We start from the raw sequence: 24,065 nt of genomic DNA on the forward strand, positions 1-24,065 counted from the left end.
TTTCTATTTGGACTGGTTGCTTTGTATTTAATGCTTCATTTATAATCTTCTCTTCTTTGAGGCCGTTTTTTTTCTTCAAAATTTTAAACTACAAACTAACATGCTCGAACTTTCAAAAATCATAGTTTAGGCATTATGTTTACAAAAATCATTAGTTATGGACTGCCTATAATTTTGTGAGTAGATTAATCAAAAAAAATTAATGAGTTTAAAAAGACTTTTTATCCCAAAAACAAATTCAACTAAGATAAAACCAAACATTCATAGAATCAAACTTCTGATTTCAACTTTTTTGCAAGGCAGAGACTTCAAGGGACCAAATCAAACAACAAAACTAAACACCTTGAGAATTTAATTGATTTTCTTAAATTTTATAGCCTAACTATTATCATACCATTAATGAAATATAACTCTAATTAATGACTTAAACTACGGGGAAATGGCAACATTAGGAGGGAGTTGGTGCCTAAACAATTGAGGATAGGAATGAGCGGGAACAGAGGTAGCGATAGGGGTATGGTTTCTGAGGGTGAAGATGATGCAAAAGAGACAAATGGTGCAGATGATGCTAATGGATGTGAGGGGATGGGACTGGTATGTTCTTTTTAGCAGTGCCTAATGGGTGTACATGGTCTCGACATTGCCTCGTGGTCTTCTTTGGTAGGCATTTGACTGTTCTACCTATGGATGTTGTTTTGTCTGTGCTTGGTGGTTGCAGTGGTGTTGTGTGTTTGCCCTCTCTGGGTTTCTTGCGGCCTTGGTTTTTCATTTTTTATTTGAGAAGATTTGTGGGTGCGATTGTGTGGTACCCCTGTTTTGGCTCATGGATAGTCTACTTCGTTGTTCTTTGGTCTTTCTTGCTGGAGATTTTGGCTTTTTAATGAGTGCAGATTGGCTATGTTTTAAGAAGGTTTTGGCACCTTTCCTCATGCTTCTCTACTTCTCTGGGTTCCCTCCCTGTTCTTTGTTTCAAAGGGTTTCTCTTGGTTGTGTCTCTTGAGGTGACTCCATCTCCTATTGAGCTGGAGATCTGTACAACCTGTCTTCCTTTGATTTGTTGTAGGGAGTTATTCAGGGTGATGGTTGTGGTTCTAGGAGCCATAATAAAACCTAGTCCTTTAGGTTTAGGGAGCCTGCTAAAACCCCATGGGGTGAATTGTATTTCTTTTTGGATCTTCATGTTAACTCATGTTCTTTCATTTCAGAGGAAGGTTAAGGGAGCCTGTTTAAAACCCTTGTCTTTTCTATTGATGGGGTCTGGTCTATCATGTTCTTATCTTTTGACTCTCTGGTTTCTTCATGTTGAGGATCTTTCTCCCCTCCTTTGGTCTTTTTTCTTGGCTTGGTCTACTGCACTTTATTTTCTACATCTTGGGGTTACTCCACTTGTTCCTATTGAGGTGTTCCTATCTTCTATGGAGGAGGAGATGGATGTGTCTAGAGCTAACCAGTCTCCTATTTAGGTGGAGGTGGATACAATAATTTTTGCATGGATTTGTTGTTGGGGGGCTGATTATTCTTAGGTGTTGGGTTGCACTGGTGTTTTTTATGGCATTGGTGCTATCCTCTTCAAGATAGGTTATGGGAGCCTTTTAAAACCCACTCTTGAAGGTTTGGGGAGCCTATCAAAACCCTATGGTCTCTAATTGTGTTTATATGCTTATCAAAAAAAATCTGGACGCTATTACTTGGATATTTTTTAACAAGTTATAGGGGCCTGGAAAAACCCTTATTTTTCTATTTTTAGGTTAGGGGTGCCTTGTTAATACCCTTGTGTTTGTGTTAGTCTTTTGTCTGCTTCCTATTTAGGTGGTTCTCTTTGTTTTATCTTTATGGCTAGGCTAAGTTTGGGCTACTAGTTCTCATTGTTGTATCTATTGGCAACTATTTGTTTAGGGTTGTGGATTCTTGTTTGATCTAAGGGTTTTAGGTCTCTTCAAACCTATTGTATGTGGTTTCTCGTCCCCTCAAAACCTATTTTCCCCTTTTATCAAAACTTTAATTAATGACTTAACTAAGGTATATATGAAATTTATATATCTTAATTAATTATATTAAGTGGCCACTAGAAGAAGGATCATAGGACAACCCAGTTTAAAGTAGATTTTTTGTTTAATAAATTATCAATGAAATTTCAAAACCATTATCAAGTGGTTGGCTTAATAGCATAAATCTATTATATGAAAAATCTTAAATATGGTAGAGGAAGTTTAAAATATCTTAAATCTCATTTCTAATTAGGGAAGAAAATAATCAAGATGTTTGAAATTTAAAATTTTAAAAAAATCAATTCTCATTTCTAAATAGGAAAGAAAATAATCATGATGTTTGAAATTTAAAATTTCTAAAAAATCAATTCTCATTCAATGTATTTCAAAATAAACATAGTTTAAATGTATTTTGATGGATGTTTGTTTCCTCTATTAATTAACTAAAATTAATTTAACAACGTTAACATCTAATAGAAAATTGCTTAGGACAACAAGTAGATGTGGTACAAATTGTAAAATTAATTTATTCACTTACAAATTTCTCTAAATAAGAACTTGGATTCTCCACATGTGTAATCACTCAATTGAACATATTTGGTATTTTTCTCACTTAAGGAAAAGTAAGATAAAAATATTGCAAGTGAAACAATGCAATAGGATGTCCCTCGTAGCACATTGGAGGATTTATGTATTAGAGGATCTGAATCCCTTAATGAACCATTAACGGTTAAAATCGGCTGGAGACTTATTTTTTAAGGATATAAAGTGGACTTTGGTGATGATAGATAAGTATCTCAATGGAAGATATTTCTCCTTCATAGACTCAGATGTTGCGCCTAGATGATCCTATATTTGGAATAATCTCCTCAAGATTCATGATCTACATCATAAAGGTATGATTTGGCAACCTAAGAATGGTCAGGACATTTGGTTTTGGATAGACCCGTGGGTGTCCCCCATTCCTATTGAATGTCATCCTATCTATGCAGTGGTTGAAGAAGATTTGTCCACAAGCCTTGGGACCTTCCTTAGTGATTACTAGGTCCCACATTCTTCACCCATAGATTAGAGATTCAAGTTTCACAATATTGCCCACTAGGAAAAGTATGTGGTGGAAAATCTTCTCAGAATCCTTCATTCTGTTAGATTTTATAGGAGAGAATATGGGGACATGCTCCTTTGGACACCCTCAAAAGATGGAAATTTTATAGTTAGATCTAGGTATGAGATCATTTTTCTTCTTTGGTGCCTATGTTCAAATAGGACTACATTTGGAGAACTAAGACGACACCCAAAATTTGCTTCTTCCAATGGATTGTCTATCATGGAATAATTCGAATAGTTGATAATATTAAGAGGCATGGCTTCTAGATGGCCAACATATGCCAGCTCTATGAAAAGCAAGAGGAAAGTACTGAACATGTTTTGTTTCATTGCCCTCTTTTTTTAGAATACCAGAGAGAAGACTATTGGCATGTTTCTCCTTGTGTGTACCTAGAATAAAGTTTCTAAGGATAACCTTCTTAGTGGGAATGCACCTTCTCCTCATCCCTTAACTAAGGAGTTGCGGTGGCAAAATTTTTTTACATTGGATGGAGTTTATGTAAAGAGCGCAATAACAAAATTTTTTTTAGAGAAATAAGGTGCAGCTAGTAAGAACTTACCAATAAGATCAGTTCTAATGCTAAGGAGAATATGCCTTGTTTTTGGAAGTGTAAACACTCTCACCCATTACTTCCTATGGATTGTGCGACTGCTTGATTGTGGGAAATGGAAATGATCCTTTTTGGCTTCATTTCCTCCCTATTGGATTTTTTAATGCTATCAAATTGACCAACCCCTGACACTAGTTGGTCGAAGATGAATTTCAACAAGTCATCTAGGGGAAACCCAAGTTAGGCAGGAGGGGTGGAGTGGTTAGAGAATCATGTGGCAGCCTCATCCTTTCTTATGTGGAAAATATTGGAACACAAACTTCAAGCATGGCTCAAATTTTATTCCATGATCTTGAATGACTCATTAGTTAATCATGCATAATCTTAAAGTTGGAATTTTTATGCTTGCCTTTCTCACTCTTTCCTCTCCTTGATGATTAATTCGGCAAGATTTAAAAATGATTTATGGTACTTCCTACTACTACATTTCAAAGGCTTGTCACTTTCTCAACCTAGTTCTCTATTTTGCAACTATTGGAGGTGATTTGATTCAGACTAAAATTTACAATTGTTTAAAATGTAGGAGTAATAGAGAGATGCAAGACAAGGTTATTAAGGGAAACTTGGATAATTATGTTGAAGATATGACTAACCATGACCCTAAGCTCTCTACTGATTTTGTTAATCCTTGGGACAATGGGAACATGAATATTGGAGTGTTACTTTCATGGTTTTAGTAGAGGCTATTGTGAAGGTGATAGGGATAGCCCTTGATGGTGTGTCCTTTCCAAAAAAACATAAAAGGAATTACAAGGATGACTTTGATTGGTTTTTTCAACCAGGTGAAGGAGTTTCCAAGCTTAAAAGTAGCTACAACAAGGAGGATCTCCCTGAAAATTGGAAGGATGTGATGCTAATAATGAAGTACTTCACCTTGGATGGTAGAAATAGGAGGTTCCATACATAGATTTTTTCAAAGCTAAATCATCTCTACTATGGGGTTATAATAAATTTCCCTTTCTAGATAATGTCTTATGTGTCTCAATTTATTTACAAAGTCATTGAAAAGGATATATCCCCACTCCAATAGGGTCTCATCAGGAGGTTGTTTAAATTATATCTAGCTTTATCCCACTCAGGTGGAATCCCTTTTATTGCAACTGGGTCTATATATTATGCCAATCTCATTGTCAACCTTACTATTACCCCCTATAATTTTGGGGAATAAATTATGCCTCACTCTGGTCCTAAATTTATTAGTAGGAAAAACCCTACTAGAATAACCAAATTTAAGATCATTTTTGCCACTAAAAAGGATCAGGATGTGGGTGTCCAGTTTGAGGTACAACAAGTTGTGGTTAACAATATTGTTGATGATTTTCTCTCCGAGTCTCAATTCTTGAAGGATTAAAACTCCTCAGATACTTGGGGATCAGATTGGTTCCCTTCTAAAACTAGAGGAAACCCTAGCCATCCCCCCATAAAACCTATCTTCCCTAATCACTCCAACCCTTAGGATGCTACTTCAACTCTGGTAAAAAAAATGAAGGACTTGCATGAAGATGACTAAAGATAGGAAGAGTTGATAAAATGGCTCTTTGAGAAAATGAATATGGCCATCACGATGATCAATTGGTTAGAGGAAGTGATCGAGGCTGAGGCTAGGGACAACACTTTGGTTGATGACTTGGATGAGGATAGAGTAAGGAGAATTTCCAATGATCTTGTAGGCATTATGGGATAGTGGGAAATGATGGGTGGAAATATTGATCACATGGAATCCAATATGTAGAATGTAGGTAGTAAGTATGAGCTAGAAGAGATCAAGAAAACCTAGAAGGCCCTTATAAATAAAATTGAGGAGGTCAACTATGCTTGGAGGGAGGTGGCTAGTAGGCACAATGCTTCCTTCTAGGTTATCCATGATGAGATGGAAAGAATAAGAGTGAAGAAAAAGAAGATGCATGAATTTCCTAGCCATGGCCTTTGGCCCCACCACTTTGATGGTTAAGGCCACCCTTGAATATGCACTATTCTCCTCTATTTTTGGGGTTGGATCAAGTAAAAAAGTCTATTTTTTTGATAAATTGCTTAGTTTGTGCCATGACCGACAGAACAAGAGTACCTCCAGACAGTAAACCATCACTTTGTGTCTATGTTGGGTAGTTATTTTGTGTTTTGGTGATACTGGATCTTTTCTATCTATTGGTTTTATAGATTAGTTATTGGATCTTTGTTCACCCTGCTAGAGTTTTTGTTGTGGTTTGGTGGGGGGTATTTTTTGCTAGTTGTGCATCCATCATGCACTCTTGGTGTCTTTTTGGTTATGTAATGATACGGGTGTATCACGCTTTTATTAATCAAAATAAATTTTCATAAATATTCATTGATTATTATCAACATTATAACATACTCACTCATATAGATATGAAAAATATGTAGTATGATAACAAATGTGAAGAATAATTTGGTATGATAATAAATATGTGGAATCTTGTTTGAGCTTCTATAAATTATATTAATATAGGGTCCTATATTGAATTAATAAACATGTGTATCACATAATGCACCAATTATAATTTATATGAGATGTATACAAATTTGTGGACATTCATAAAACTTTATGGGAAGAATTTAGTAGTCATTATTGAAAGCAATTATCTCTAACCATAGATTGGATTCAACTTCCTAATATTTTTTAAAGTTGTTACTTGTATTCATTCTAGGTCATCTTACTTTTAGGTTTCTAAGGAATAGAAAGTTGTCAATTATTATTGTTAAGTGTTCTTCATTTGCTTCCTTCTTCAATATCTTCACTCGTATAACAATTTAAATTAACTACAATTTCAAAACTAATAATAATCCATAATATAAATTCATTGGTGCATGTAAATAGTGTAAATATGGTTCACAAGTATAACACATGCAAACTTGGAATCAAACTCATTTACATTAATCCATATTAGGGGAACACCAACATTCCCAACTACAAAACCTTGGAAGAGTTGGGCACAATAGATAGATATTTATTTTTTATTTTTGAATGGATGAAATTTGATAAGATATAATGATTAAATATAGGAAAAAAGGCCAATGATGCAAAATCTAGAGAAATTAGCAAAAACAAAAAAATACAAATTAGATATGCTAACTATGAGTATAGATATGGAAATAGGAATCAAAGAGTAACATGTGGCTGTAATTTGAGCCTGAAAATGCTATATAATGTCAATTGGAATCAAAAAAATTAATTTATTAGATTCAAATATTAGAAATATATTTAGGATTAGGATGTCACTCAAAATCGATCTCTATAATTTTATCAAAAAAGTGTTTAACACTGGGGTACTACAATATCTCTGGTTTACTACTTTTGGAAAGCCTCAAGTGCTCTTAATCTTAGTCTACACTTTATAGATCTATATTCTTTATCTATTGACTCCAAAAATTACAAACACAAGAGAGGAAAAATGTTATTGGGTTGATAGGGTTCTACCTAAGTGAAACCCCAGCTTTGGAATTAACCCTATAATAATGAATGAATATAAAAGAGAGCTTACCCTTGTAAGGAATAGGCTACCTATATAATTGAAATTCTCAATTGAAATGTTATACCTTCATTCATGAATCTCCCTTTTCCATGAAGTCTCCAAGAAGATGTTGATGTTGCCAAGTATGTTTTTATGTAAACTTGATCATGAATTTCATCTTGGATGCTTGAAATATGAATACTTGACCTCTCCTTCACTAACTTCATAATTATTGATTTATTTCTTAGTTCAATTGAATTAGAAACTTGTGGAGAGATGTTTCAAATGAGGGAAAAATAGTTTCTTTTATGTTTCAAAATTATGAAGAAGGCTAACATTGGGTTTCATTTTCTGTCCAGCATTTTTTACCATAAAAGGGTTCAAATTTGGGCCTAAATAGCTTGGTATAGAGTTCCTAGTCCCCTATTCTAATCATTTTGGATTGGCTAAAGGTTAGGAAGCCAAGAAAAAGAGTAGAGACCATATATCGAGTCTTTGTTTGAGTAGAATCAAACAAAATTAGGATATAGAAAGAAAGAACATTGAACTGAGGAAAAAATGAGCATTAAATTACATCGATATAATTTAAGACACTTCATTTAGCTCCTACTTTAGCGAGACTATAAAATAAAGAAGAAGAGAATATGGCTTCTAGTTCTAGTAAGGAGCTATTTACTATGAGCCATATGATAATATAGAAAATTAGAGACATGATTTCTTGGACTAATATGGATTTTCTTACTATGAGTCATGTTAGCACAAAAAAAGATTACAAAGAAAACCTTGATTTGCTAAATAATCTAACAAAAAACTTTATTGTAAAAGGGGTGGTGTAACATGCACCAAGCATATTTATATTACAAAACAAATCTCTAATTTGAAAAGTAACCTTAACACATCATGGTGTGTGATCAAAGAAAACAAACTAAACTTCATAGTGTATACTCAAAGTGTGCAAAGGGTAGAGTCTATGCTCCCACATTAAAGTGACTATGTATGCCTTACTAGGAACAGTAGCTTTAAGGTAGCATACATGCATCCAAACGAGAAGAATGTTGCAACAATAAAATGGCCCCAAGTAGAAGAAAATCAAAGGAAATGGTTCACAAGAAAGTACATAGGGGATCCACTAACTTGGGCTAGGTTGTGATTTAGATAAATCGTGTAAATCAAGCATGATTGTAATTAAATTGACCTTATCCCCTAAAGGTAGTGGAACTAGAATTTGAATGGAAGAAGAACACATAAGATGAAAAGAAATAGCCTTTTTGGGTCAACATGGAAGAACAAAAATAGAGATCTCAATGCTTTACATTGTCACCAAGTAGACAACACAAGAACATATTTATGACACAACATTAATATGACATATATAAGTGAGATACAATAGAGGAATGCCAAAACAAAGGTGGTCCCTTTGTTACATTGTGCCAATGGAGAAAGAATGATCATCCTAAGAGGGCTTAATAAAACACAAATATACATCAAACATCACATTAGAGGGGAACACATCGTGAATAGGAAAACACAAGAAAGAATCTACTACTCAAGTGAAGCTAGTCTAGAAAATCATCCACCTCCCAATCTTGCTGAACATCCTTTAGAGATGGTGAAAAGGATGCTACAGGGGATAGAACAAGTATAGTACATGGTGCTATCACAATTAAAAAAAAATGATCATGCTCTTATGATCACTAACTATGCATGCCACTAGGAGCAAAGATTATAAATTTTAAAATTATTGAAGATAACTCATGATATATATTAATAAAAACTTCATACATATCATTATAATTTTTAGTACCCACAATATCATCAACATCATCCTCCAAATTAATCACAATAGGAGGTTGTATGCATAGAGGATATGAAGAAGTAGAAGAATCATTTTGCATAGTCAATTTTTTTTTTTAAGATGATTAAAATAAAAATCCTCCCTAGGGCTAGGTGAAGGTTGGGAAACTTTTGGCTACTTAAATAAGGATATACTTTGTGAATCAAAATCATAATCCTTGGTACAATGTATTCATTAATGTTATACTGCACTACAATTTCTCTTGGTGTGACTCAAAACTTATGTGGTAGAAGGTTGGCTATTACTCAACATAGGCTTTTTTTATTCCTTCGTAGAAGGATGAATGAAAGAAACCTCACTAGATTCAGAGATGGCTAATGCTAGGTTATTTTTTTACCATTATAATATTTAGAAGGTGGAGCTATAACATATATAAAATGAGTATTATTATGAAGAAATTGAGGTTCGAGATGCAGAGGACTATCCATATCCATAAGTGAAGAAGTATTGGGTTTACTCAAGGTTGATATCCTTTCAAAATATAAATTTTGGTATGATAAGAAAAGGACATCGCGACGAGGTTGCAAAGATTGAGGTTTTTGAGGCAAAAATAAATCAAGGGTGAAGTATCTACGATTGATTAATGGCTTATAAATACTATATTTGATCATTATAACATAATCATTATGTGGGAACTTCAAACACTAATTAATATTAGAAGGTATAAATTTCATGGAATCAAGCTAAGGGTCTCCTAACTTCACACAAAATTGTCATCATTACTAGCATTGCCTCTAATTTTAAGCTAGAGATGTCAATCTTTGATTTGGGAACCATAAAAAGATGACATGTATAGTTTTCTTCTAATCACTAATTAAAGTCATGTGAAGCTAATATTTCAAGTTGAATGGATAAGCATCTAAAATGGATGTAGAAATGTCAAAGATAGCACATATATTTATGCAAATAATGTAGGAGGGTGATAGCTAATATTATTCCACCAAGTTATCCAAGTTTAAAGAATATTTAACAGTTGATCATGTGGCCTTATGAGTGAGAAATGGTAGATTTAAAAAAAGATAATTCCTCATAGCCTAGAGTTTTGAAATTTTTTATTCAATATCAAATCCTATTGAGAAATAGTAAGAGAGGACTTCATCTGATAATTGATTTAGGAAATGAATAATAGCTATAAAAACTATTACTTGATAGAGATAATTTTGGAGTTTATGTGTATACTTGCACTTGAAAAGAGGGCGTAGTGGCTAATGAGTCCTAATAACAAACCATTAAAGAAAATAAATTGCAAATAAAGATAGAATATTGCTTCAAATTTAATAAGATTAAAATTAATGGTACATGATAGCTATTAAAAAAATGGCTAAATTTCTTATATTAGTATTGATAGAATAGATGATTATGATGGAAATAATATAACATAGAAATAACTAAATAAAAGAATGAGAAGTAGAATAGAGATAATGAAAAAAAATTGAAGTAAAGGAAAGACAAAAAATTAAAAGATATGAAGGTAAGGGATGCAAGAAGAAAATGGAAATTGATATTCAAACTATAAATTAAAATAGATGTATTAAATAGCCTCATTTGTAATACAGAGAAAAATAATAATTTATTTAAGATAAATTTAAAGAAATGAGTCTATTGATAGTAAGTATGTATTCTCTCAATGATGAAGCATAATAGAATATAAAGAATGGAATTGATGATAAGACTTTTGGAGATATACGTTGGAGAGGAAAGAAGCAACAAATTGAGGTAATTGAAGAAATATCATGAAGGTAAGAGAGAAATGAGAAATAAGAAGAAGGAAAAAATAAATGCAAGAGATCAAATACAACCAAAGGAGGAGGGTGAGTGGGTACAACTGACAAAAAAAGGAAGGCAACTTGAGTGGAAGAGACAAAGAAAATAATAAGAAAGGAAGATGATTTGGTCACATTAGGGATAGTAAACTAAGGGTATAAGAGGAAGGGTGGAGAAATATGAAGAGGTGAAGAGAAAGAAAAATATGGGTGAAGTGGTGCATAGTGTAGGAGCAGGATAGATAGAAAAAGTGTGAAATTGTGAAGAAAGAAGAAAAATTGATTTAGGAAAATAATTGGAATGGAAAAGGGCTAGGGAGAGTAAGGACACTATTAATTCTCTAAATAATATTTCTTGATCATTACCACATCATATGGTCATGGTACAAATCAAGATTACAATCATAAAGCTCTTATTTATTATGCATAAAGTACCATGCCTCTATTTACTAATTATATAATGCATAAAAAATATGTAATCTCCAAAGTAGCACTGCATATAAGTGGTTGTAGCCATTGAATTTATATTACATCTCTAGAGTAACATCATTGAAGGAATAGATATTAATAACTACAAATAAATATTTATTAATTCTTGAAAGATCTAAAAATACTTGTTAATCAACAACTTGTCAATACCATATACAAGGGTTAAAGCTAATAGTGCTTCCATGACCTTATTCATAATTGTCACACAAAAATGGCTAGAATGCCAAATAATAGAACAAGTTGCAAGAAGAAAAATAAAATAAAATTTTTAACCTCTTATAATTAGATAATTTCTAGAATTAGGATTATTTATGAGTGTTAGAATTAAAGTACATCCATGTGAAGTTCATCATAACACAAATGGTCTAGGAAACATAATTCACAGATTGAGTATTAAGATTGATAACTAAGTTGATCTTGTTGAAATGATTCCTTTGAATTTACACTACTTATCTAAAAAGAAGACTACATAGGGCACAACATCTACGTTGCATATTATACTTCTTCCATGTGCCTTGGTGGGCTATGCGATCTCCCTTATGTAGAGCTAGGGGTTAGGAAGTATGTCAAGAAATAGAAGGCTTTTGAGAAACCAAAGGTGACATTGCTAACAATGTTTAAAAAAAAATTGCCTCACCAAACATTTTCCCATGAGGGGAGTACAAAGTCTTAATATCTACAAGTTTCTAAATCATGGCTTAATTTCGTAAGAATTAGCCTCAAAAGCCCAAGGATGGATTAGTTTGGGGTGCACTATTATTAGTATTCTTGGCTTTTTGACTCATCACTATAGGCTAATGTTCCTCTTTGTTTACAAAAGGTAGATGCCAAGAAGTGGGTTGAATGCTAGTATTACAATATGGAGATGACAAAGGAAAATCGTAAATCTTATGCTCAAAAGATTAAAATTGAAAGAGAACACATTAAGTGTATTTCATATGTCCAACTATTTTGTATAAATCCTTGTAGAAATATAAATCTATAGACAATCTCTTTTAAGATAAGAGAAGAACCTATTTAGTACGACACACTTAAAAAAGGCTTACAAAGAATCTATAAAATTAAACAAGAAAAAGTGAACAAACTAGGGACCTAATTGAAAATTAACTTTATGTTAATTGAATTCATTAAAATAAATGAAAAATAAGACAAACTACTACTTCATTAAAAAATTATATATATTTACATCAAAATGAGGATAAACATACCCATCGCTTCTTATACGCATACCATACAAAGAGAGAAAAAGCCACAATTTAGATACAATTGTTCTTTAATAAAAACTTAAAACTTTGAACATAGTTTAGTGGGGATATAATCCTTAATTTGAAAATCATTGCAAAGAGACGATGCAACAGAATTCTTCCTGCCGCCTACATACTATTCACAACGACAGACACCTCCCTGTGGAACGAAAGCTCTTTGAAATTACTAATGCATTTCTCCAACTCACCGATCATTCATAGTTTAAGAACTGTCAACAAAATGAACCAAAGAAACTTGTTTAACTTTTCAGAAACGGCAATTTCTTCTTGATTTGAAGATTATTGCTGCACAATTCTAATCGCCTTTCCTTTATAATGTTTATTTTACGTGGTTTCTTGTCTTTTGCAAGGTAATGTCAACACGTCTTCTTTTTATAATAGATGCAGTAAATGTCAGAGGAAACAATTTTAGAGATGAGATCGACATTCTTACCTTATATGGCAAGAAATCTGCATAGTTGTTTGTCTGTCAAAATGGTGTTGTAATTCAATTCCAAGACTGCATCATCATCAGTTCTACGACTAAACCCTGTACCGTCTACTCTCATTACATACTTTCTAGGCGCCTTTTCCTTAAAATGTTTCTTTCATGTGATTTCTTGTCTTTTGCAAGGCAATGCCATACACTTATTCCTTTTATAATAGATGTGGAAAATGTCAGAGGAATCAGTTCTACTGAAGCTGCAATGAAATCAGAATTGTCAGTGTATATGGGAAGAAACCTGCATTGTGCTCCAAGGAATATGTGTCAATAGGTACTGTAGTGGTGTCTTTGATTTTATTTTTAGTTTGTTGTAAATATTGTCAAAATCCTTAGCACACATAGAAAAATATTGTTGAGATATTTGTATGTATAATTATTAATATCATTGATTAATAATTCAAGTGAGTCTTCAGCTATTTTGCCGTCTCTATCTCAGATATTTCGTCATGTGTTGCATTGGTTTTGTCATTGATGTCAACACTTATCTCCTTGGAGGTCTACATTGTTGATTTGCCTCTATGGTTATATTGGTTTATTGTTGAAGTGACATATTCTATTCACCGACATGGATATTGGCTTATGCATAGTCACCGGTATATGATCACCAGTAGGATATATGGTTCACCAGAAGTGATGATAACTTGGAGATCATTTGGTTATGTCAAAGACATGGATTGGATGTTTGGATTTGGTGTTTTGCTTATTAATCTAATTGGGTTGATAGATTTGCCTTTATCGACAGATAAGTCTAGGTTATGGACCGGTACATGATATCTATTCCAGATCAACATGACACATTTTGGAGATGGTTTATTGATTGATAAATATATTGAGTTGACATATTGTATCACATCAAGACTTATTTGTAATTGATTTAATTATAATATTTTTAGTGAGCTGACCTCATGTATAGGTCTTAGGTTTTGTATATATGATTGTAAGATCTTATTGAAGATCAGATGTGGTATGAGTGTGTTTGAATATTGAAGAGCAAAAATAAGCAGATCCTTATGTGAATCATGGAGACATTAATTGAAGGTTGAAGGAAAGGTTATGAAGGTGTTTAACACTCATGTTCAGAGCTTAAATCGGTACTGAATCTAGCATTGAAGATGTTATTTTGAGAAGTACATTATCATTGGATTTAGCCATCCAATTGTAGTCAGTGTGACTCCTATTTTGTGATTGAGCAGTGAGCTCTAGGGAGTTGGCCTTTTTCAATGTGCAGACCCCATTTGTATACACTTACTATCTACAGTAGTATCATCTGATTATGGGTAATGTTTCCCACCATGGTTTTTCCCCTTACCGGGTTTCCACGTCAAAATCTTTGTGTCATGTGTTGTGGATGTTGTTTCTCTTTCTGTTTTATGCATTAAGTTAAACTGGTACTGCTATAATAGTTAATCTATTTTACCGACACTTAAGTTTGGTTTACAGACATTAAGTTTAAGTTGGAATAATTTGTATTTGGATTACAATTTATTGACAACTGGTGCACAACTGATTCAACCCCCACCTCTCAGTTGTCCTTTCCAGTTCCTAATAATTGGTATCAAAGCAAAGTCCCCTTTTTGTAGAAGCCTAACAGCTTGAGGAGATCCTATGACAACAAATATTTTTAGGAAGGACAGTCCAAAACTTGATGGAACTAACTATGGTTATGGAAAATCAGAATGGAAACACATCTGAACTATATTGGAAGAGATATATGGAATGTTACTAAGAATGACTATGTTGGTCCTACTCCAAATCAACCTCATCCACCGACATTGGCTAAGGACTTGGAGAATGATTGCAAAGAAAGAGAAGCACTTCTAAGCACATTATCAGATCAACAAATCGTGGGATTATTAGACCAATCTACTACTAAATCTATTTGTGATAAATTGGAAACACTGAATGAAGAAGATACCGTTGTCAAGATTGCAAAATTGAATTGTTACCGGATTAAAAATGGAGGAAGATGAAAGAATTTTTGCATTTATGGAAAGAGTCAATGAAATTGTTTTAGGAATACAATGTTGTGGAGGATCCTTAAGTGAAGATGAAATTGTGTCTAAAGTTTTAAGAGCTTTGCCACCGGCTTACAAAATGAAAGTGATTGCTATTAATGAGTTGAGAACAATGCCTAATACATCAGTATCTAGAGATACTTTGGTTGGAAAAATTTCAATATTTGAGCATGAGGAATTTGGTCTTGTTGCTACAATCAAGACTAAGTTAGCTTTCAAAGCATCATCATCATCATCTGACAAAACTGATTGGAAAACACTTTATGCAAAAGAACTTGAATATATGAGAAGAGAAAATGAAGAACTTGAAGAACTTGGAGCACTATTTGCAAGAAAGATGCCTAAAGGTCCAGTAGGAAGTAAGTATGAAAAAAAAAACACCTTTCAAATGTTTTAATTACAATAAAGTTGGTCATATGGCTTCTATCTATCTTGATAGACATACAAGATAAAGGGAGGAAGCAAAAAGACCATATAAGCCTAGCCGTGAATATTAGAGATACAAATTTAAGAAAAAAAGAGATAAGTCATGTTACTATGCAGATGAAGGTGTTACAAATGATTTAGATGAAGATCCCATGGATAGTGAATGGGCTTTTGTTGCAATAAAATAAGATCAACTGACACCTATTGTCAAACCGATAGAGCAGGCACTGGCGGTAAAAAATGAAGAAAAGGATGAATAAATTATATATAGTGGATGCTCACATCATATGACTGGTGATAAAAGAAAATTATTATCTTTTCAGGAAATTCATCGAGGTCTAGTAAGGTTTGGAGATGATAAAGCTTGTTTAATCAAAGGAAGAGGCACTATATCTTCGGATGGTAAGCACAATACTGACAATGTTTATTATGTAGAAGGTTTAAAGCATAATATTTTGAGTGTTGGCCAGTTAGTGGAAAAAGGATTTCAGTTACAATTCAAAATTGGAAAATGCAAAATCATAAACAAATCTAGATTGGAGATTGCAACCGGTAATCACACTAAAGGTAATATCTCTCATTCGAATACCAGTGATAGGACATGTTTGATTGCACACATTGATAAGAGTTGGTTATGGCATAAGAGACTTTGTCATGTGAATTTTGATTGCATTATAAAGATCAGTTCAACTAAGGTAGTAAGGGATTTACCTAAGATTGTGAAACCTCATAATCCGGTATGTAAGGAATGTCAAATGGGAAAGAAAGTTAGAACAACATTTAAAATCATTACTGAGAAATCCAATAATATTCTTAATTTAATTCACAGTGATTTGTGTGGTCCAACAAGAACAAGAAGTCTACAAGGAGATAGATACTTTATGCTAATATTTGATGATTATTCTAGAATATGTTGGTTTACTTTTCTCAAGGAGAAATCAGAAGCTTTTGCAAGATTCAAGATATACAAGGCAATGGTATAAAATGAAACTGGTAAGAAAATAAAATTTTTGAGATCAAATCAAGGAGGAGAATTTACATCTAGAGAATTAAATGCATTATGTGAAGTGAATGGAATCAAAAGACATGTATTAGCACCCCAGAAACCCCAGCAGAATGGAGTTGTGGAAAGGAAGAACAAAACTATTTTTGATTCAGAAAGAACCATGTTGATGGAAGCGAATCTACCTCATGTTTACTAGAGAGAAGCAATGAATACATCGATTTATACTTTCAATAGAGTTCACATCAAAAGTGAAACCGGTAAGACCCCTTATGAACTATGGTTTGGTCATACTCCTACTCTTAAGTACCTCAAAATATTTGGAAGCAAATGTTATATTAGAAGAGATGAGTATATTGACAAATTTGATCCTAGAAGTGATGAAGGAATATTTCCTGATTATTCTTCTAGAAGCAAGACATATAGATGCTATAATAAAAGGTTACAAAAAATCATTGAGAGTACTAATGTGAAGATAAATGAACATTTTAGAGGAAATTCAAGATCTGTAGAACCGATAGTTGAAATGATCATAGATCAACCGACATAGATTACACTGGTACAGAGTGAAGATCCAGTCACACCCACATCATCAGAAAACTCAACTGTGACTGAAGAACAACAGCTTGTGAATGTTAATCAGAACAAACCTAGGTATGTAAGATTGAATCATTCAAAGAATCAAATAATTGGAAACAAGAATCAAGGTGTTATGACTTAAGGAAGATTGGAAAATGAAGAGGTATGTTTAATTTCTCAAGTTGAACCAACATTTGTTATTGAAGCATGTCAAGATGAACATTAGATAAAAACAATGGAAGATAAATTAGAACAAATTGAAAAGAATAATACTTGGACATTAGTTCCCTGGCCTAAAGACAAAAATGTAATTGGAACTAAATGGGTATATAGAAATAAACTTAATGATGATGGTCAAGTAATCGGGAACAAAGCAAGATTAGTTTGTAAAGGTTATTCATAGAAAGAAGGAATAGATTATAATGAAATCTTTCCACCAGTAGCCAGAATTGAAGCAATTAGACTATTTCTTACATTTGTAGTTTGTAAGAACTATAAAGTTTATCAGATGGATGTACAATGTGCATTTTTGAATGGAGATCTTGAGGAGGAAGTTTACATTGAACAACCCGATGGATTTTCATTGACAGATAATAAGGATATGGTTTGCAGGTTAAGGAGAGCTTTATATGGATTGAAGCAAGCTCCCAGAGCTTGGTATGCTAGATTGGATAAATATCTTTTGAAGCTTGGTTACACAAAAGGTAATGCTGACAGCAATTTGTATGACAAAGTTATCAATGATGCTATTTAGGTTATTGAAGTATTTGTGGATGATATTTTTTTTGGAGGTGAAGATGGATTATGTAAAGACTTTGCTAACAAGATCCAGGAAGAACTTGAGATGTCTATGATTGGAGAGATAAAAAAATTTCTAGGTTTGTAGATTTCACAAATACATAAAGGTATATTCATATGTCAAACAAAGTACTTGAAGGAACTTTTACAGAAATTTGGTATGGAAAATTCCAAACTGGTAAGCAATCTTATGACTACAACTAATTAATTGACATTGAAGGATAATTCAACTCCTATCAATCCGATAAGGTACAAATCTATGATTGTAGGATTACTGTACTTGTCACAAAACAAACCTAATATAATGAATACAGTATGTATTATATCTAGATTTAAAAGAAATCCTAAAGAAACTCATGAATCAGCAGTTAATAGGATTTTCTGATACCTACAAGGTACACCAAATCTTGGTTTATGGTATCCTAAGTATGAAAATTTTGATTTATGTGCATACACCGATGCAAATTGGGCAAGAGATGTAGATAACAGAAAGAGTACCACTGGTGGTGCATTCTTTCTTGGTAGAAGATTGATTTCATGGATAAGAAAGAAGCAGACTTGTACATCATTATCAGCAGCAGAATCAAAATATGTTGCAGCAGCAAGTAATTGTACTCAGGTATTATGGATCAAGCAAATGTTGAAGGATATAAAGGTAAAATTCAAAGAATCGATAATCATTTATTGTGATAATTTTGTAGCAATTGATATATCAAAGAATTTGGTATTTCACTCTAAGACAAAGCATGTTTCTATTAAGTACAATTTTTTGAAAGAGAATGTTGAAGCAAATGAAGTGAGATTGGTTTATGTGAATACTAAAGAGAAAATTGTAGATATCTTTACAAAGCCTTTTCCTAAGGAAACATTTTAATATCTCAGAAAGGAGCTTGGGTTAATTTCCCCACTAGCACAGACTTGAATAATGAAGATTGGCATGAAACCAGCAAGGACTAATAGAAAAATCTTTTTCTGGCTTTGATGGAGGAGAGCTACTTCTCAAGGGGAGTAGCTCGCTAAATGTTATATTTTGAATTCTTAACTTCTTTGTCATTTGATGTCAAAGGGGGAGAGATATCTGTGGAAAAACATTATATCTTGAGGGAGAGATATACTCTTTGGAGAGATTTATTTTGGTATATGTTTCTATATCAAACTTTGTATTGATCTATCTTTGGGAGATTGTTTGGTTTATTGGTTTTTGGCATTCCGTTCTTGCCACTTAGATGTTTTTCCATCTAGTGTTGCCATCAATGACAAAATGAATGCAACACATGATGAATTCATCCATAATACCAACAAGAAGATGGATGAATTTTGTTTCCTTTCTTTCTTGCTCCTTCACTTTTTTCCAACAATGGTGGCTATCTCTATTGCTTGGCTCATATTCTTAGGTGGATCAAGATTAGTAGCATACATCAAACTTTTGTTCAAGATAATGATGAAATTATTCACACCCTATCTTCCTCATCCTTTAGGTAGTTCACATGCCACAAGAGGCTCATAAATCTATTTTCATACTCACTTGGCATAAAGGTTCCCTTATGCAAAGTGTGAAATCCTATCACTATGATCAAGATGACAAGTGGACATGTATTCCTTATGAAACTACTTTTAAATTTATCCCATGTTAAATATTTTAGATCATACTCTTTTATGGCCAACTGAATGTCCCACCATAGGGAAGCCTTCCCTTCTAGTTGATGTATTCAACCGTTAGTGTTGTTGTGAATATCAATCAATCCAAAATACTTTCTCCTACCAACCAACCAAGCCTCTACCACATTTCCTCCACTTATTGCATCATACTTTGGTGGCTGAATTTTCTTGAATTATCAAATTAAGGGATCCTTCCTCTCATGCCCATATCATTCTCTAGGTGATTTACTATGAAAATTATTCCCATGATTAAGATCTGAGGATTATTTAGCCATTACTCATTATTCAGTGCCTAGACTAGTGTTATGATTCATCCCTTCTTCTCTTTGCTCTGATAACTTCTCTATCTTGCATTCTTTTGAGACTATGTTTTCTTGAAGAGCATTCATTTTAGCCTAAATTTCCTTTACCAACATTGTTGGTGGAGGAGTTACACTCCTACTAGTGCATAAGATATCGGCTAGGTTAAGACTTTCTCCCTTTTTGGTTGTGCTCCTCATTATGTTTATGTTCAAATCTTTTTCTAGTTAAAACATAAAAAAGAATTTCATATGGTTTATGTTCATTAAGGAGAGATTGATTTCAAACAATCATAAGTGAAAATTATTTCAATTAACATAGTAATAAGTCATTCATTAATTAGTAGCATTTCATTTCTCATGACACAAATGGTAGGAATATTAAGTCATGTCAATTAAAGGTATCTATGTATATATTCATAATTCTTCTTCTACACACATAAAAATGATTTTATTTACCAATACTTTTTCCATCATGTTTACAAAGTACATAGTTTCAATTGAAAGTGTTTTTCTATTCTTTAGTGGGATCTTCTTCCTCGGAGGTTTTTTCTTTTACAATTATCTTTGAGTGCACTCAGCTATACTCTTTTATGACCTCCTCAGACAAGGATGGGGCATGACACCCACATCTAAAAGGAAAATCTTTAACTAAAGATAGTTTTTTCTTCACTATAGATTTGTGACTTTGAGAGGATCTTACTTGGTCTTTTCCTTATTTCACCTTAATTCACTTAATTATTAAGACCAAGGTTTCTATATTAGATATGGCCTTGATTTCTATCTCCAGTATAGTCTTCTTTGGTTTCTTAGGTTCACATTGTAGTTTTGGGTTCCTTTAGGTTTTCTTGGGTGCTCTACTTTGTCCCTTCCTTTTCTGTCCCATGGCTATAATATTAAAAAATATTTAAGTAGAAAGCAAATATATGGGTGCCAAGATCTAGAGTTTGAATTGTTAGCTCCTATACCTATATAAATGCCTCAGACATGACAACACTTTTTTTTGTACATAAATTCAGCTTGAATAAGAGTATCAAAACCAATTCCAAATAGCCATTTAAGTTTGAACTTATACTATCATATAACCATATAAGAAAATAATGAAATACAAGACCATTAAATTAGAAAATTGGCCAAGAAGATTATAAAAGTCATTTTGATCATCTTGATTGTCTAGGTTCCCTTTTTGCATCTGCATGTAATGTGACAATCTCAACCATGTGAACTATTTCCCCATCCACCCCATCTAAGTGGACCCAAAAAATTATCTTTGTAAAAACCTATGAATGTCCATAGATGTAGGCTTGATAAATGAACTAGTTTTGTTAGAGCCCAACATCAGGAGGATTTGGTGTATTTTATACTAAATCATGGGGACATCCCAAAAAAAACAAGTTTAAGTACAAGGGTATAGAATGAATATGGGTAAAGAACAACCAAATCCCACCCTATCCTAGTGCATCCTAATAGTAAATGAACGATAGTGTATTGCACACTACATTATGGGTCTCATCAATTTCTCGATCTTTTCCACCAACATACATGGTGGCAACTAGGAGTCAATATGCATTGGTCAACTTGGTAGAGGATTTGGAATATCCCATACTACATCGAGGATCCATCCTCCATTCCAAGGATTATATGTTTTTAATAGACAATCCCCAAGTTGTGAACCTACCAACTCAGTGCATTTTAACTACCTTCACCTATAGGCAAAAATTGAGAGCCTATCCACCTAGGAAGAATTAGATTCTAATCGGCATCACCTTACAACCATAGTAGTATAGACATCTAAATTATTCCTCATCTTAGGTAGGAAATGACATTGGCCACCCTGTGCAATAGGTGACCACTAGTGTACCCTCAAATATCATGGGTATCTCTAGTTACTGCTACTTTAACAATAAGGTAACTAGCCATGTAACCATTTCCAAATCTTATCTAAGTTAGATATCAATAAATATTCACCTCCATGAACTAGATGAAGGCCAAGTAATCTTTAGCAATATCCAAAGTATCAATCATTAGCATGGTCCATTGACTACCTGTCACTGCTCCAATAACATTGAAGGTTCAATTCTTAGGTCATCTATAGCCTGAGGTTGTCTATCATTCTAATGTGACTAAGGTATTTAATCAAGGTTGTTGTGGTTAGCTCCAACTCAAGGGATCACTAATTTGAGATGTAACCAACAAGAAGGAAGTTGAACATAATCAAGTCAGCAAGATCCAACTTCCATGAATTGTATGATAATTTAAGTTTTAATTTAAAGGGCTATTTTATTAGTGGTAAATAACTAGTGGCATTGAGATTCCCTATGATCACACCCTTAGCCAAGGCTCATTTGAGTCACATTTCTAATATTGAAAAGGGATTTTTATAATGGTAGATATAAGAAATATTGAAACTTTAATGGTGGGTTTTTTTAGCCGTCTTATGAAGCCATTATAAAGTACTTAAACCAGGAGCCTTACACTAGAGTTAATCATCTATATGGAAGCTTGATCACTTAATTATATAATAAAAATACTATTATCTATATGATTGGAATAACTTTAAATCTCATTTTCTTCACCAAATTGAGTGTAATATCTTCTAATATTTTAATGGTTATTGAAGTTGGTCAGGAGTTCATGCATAGGTGATTATCTAAGCATTTCTATTTGTATTATATGCATCTATTTCTTTAAAAATGTGTTATCTATAATTGAGTTTTTTTTAGTCTTATGATGAATTTTTATTTCTATTTGTTTTATATGAACATCCTCATTTAATCCTTCATGGTGGATAATTATCAATCTTAGTTATCTACTAAAATTTACAAACTAATAAGAGGAATTTATTACTACTCAAGGTGAATTCTTCTTAAACCTCCAATTATATTGAATATCCGATAATGAAAAGAGGTATCCAATAGCTTATAAAGTAGTTTTAGTATCACCCATGTGGACAGAATGAATGGACTATAACTAATAGACTTTAAGAGAAATTTCTATAGGTCAAATCTTAAACATGTTGGCTCCAATACATGTGAAATTATAGCTATTAATAGAATAAATATATCATTTTGAGTCTATGCATTGATGATTAAATCAAGGCGATTGAAGATAATAATATTTTAACTACCTTAAAAGGAAATATCCATTTGCAAATCTAGTCTCATAAAAAATATTTCTAACATCCCAACAATGGGTAAAATAATGATATAGAAATATACCTATAGTAATCAGTTTTGTGTAACATTTAGTTCATTATCCAAGCACCCAAATCTATCTCATTACTAAGTCAACTCATAGCTAAAGTTTAATGCTAAAGGGTAGTAGATTTTTTTAGTATGATCAATTTCTTAAATGTTTTCTATTTTAAGCAATTGCCAACACTTTGGTGCTAGAAACAACATAAGAGATCAGAGATTTTATATATAAAATAGATAGAGTAGGAACCTTTGATGATGTTTATGTCGAATAGAACATAAAAAATATCTCTCCTACCTCCCAAATGTCATCCTTGGAACCTTAGGCTTCTCTTCTACTATCCACTCCTCTATTTTTCTCCTTATGAATACCCTCCTCTTATTTTGTAGAGGTATGAAATATAGAGCCAAAAGAAAAAACTAAAACAATGGCTCATTAAGGGATTTTTAAAGATAGGAACCATGATATTCATACAATGGGGTTGAGCTTTTTTATTTGTTTTGGCGAGGATTGGGAAGTCATGCCCATCAATGGCATGGCTATCCTTTTCTTCCATCACCTCCCCCTCTCTCATTCAATGTTAGTTGCCTCTTCAATGCCTCCTATGATATGTTTTCAACAACCACTACCCATTAAATTTCTCTCTTTATTTTTATCTAATAAAATCTTCTTCTAATGTTTGGTTTTATGTTATTTTCCTTTATTTCTTATGATATTTTAATTTTATGTTTTTGATTAAGGGAAAATGGGTTTTAAGCTGACCAAAAACCCCATACAATAGGTTTTTGAAGGGACCCAAAACCTAGAAGATTTTACCAGGATCTAGAGCCCAACAAAGCAGGCTGCTCGATGATATTAACAAAGAAAACCACAACCAAAGACCTACACAACTGACTCACCAGCTTCCAACTAATGCATAACAGTGCTGCTAAAAAGAGTAGACATAGAAAACTAGCAGGCCTACCAGATCAAGGAAAAGGATCATCCCCAAGAACCAACACAAAGGTTTAACAGGGGGACCCTTAACCGACAAATGCAGCCATGGGTGGATCTAGACAC

Source organism: Cryptomeria japonica, chromosome 4 (genome assembly GCF_030272615.1).
Source record: "Cryptomeria japonica chromosome 4, Sugi_1.0, whole genome shotgun sequence".
In the NCBI taxonomy this organism is placed as follows: Eukaryota; Viridiplantae; Streptophyta; class Pinopsida; order Cupressales; family Cupressaceae; genus Cryptomeria; species Cryptomeria japonica.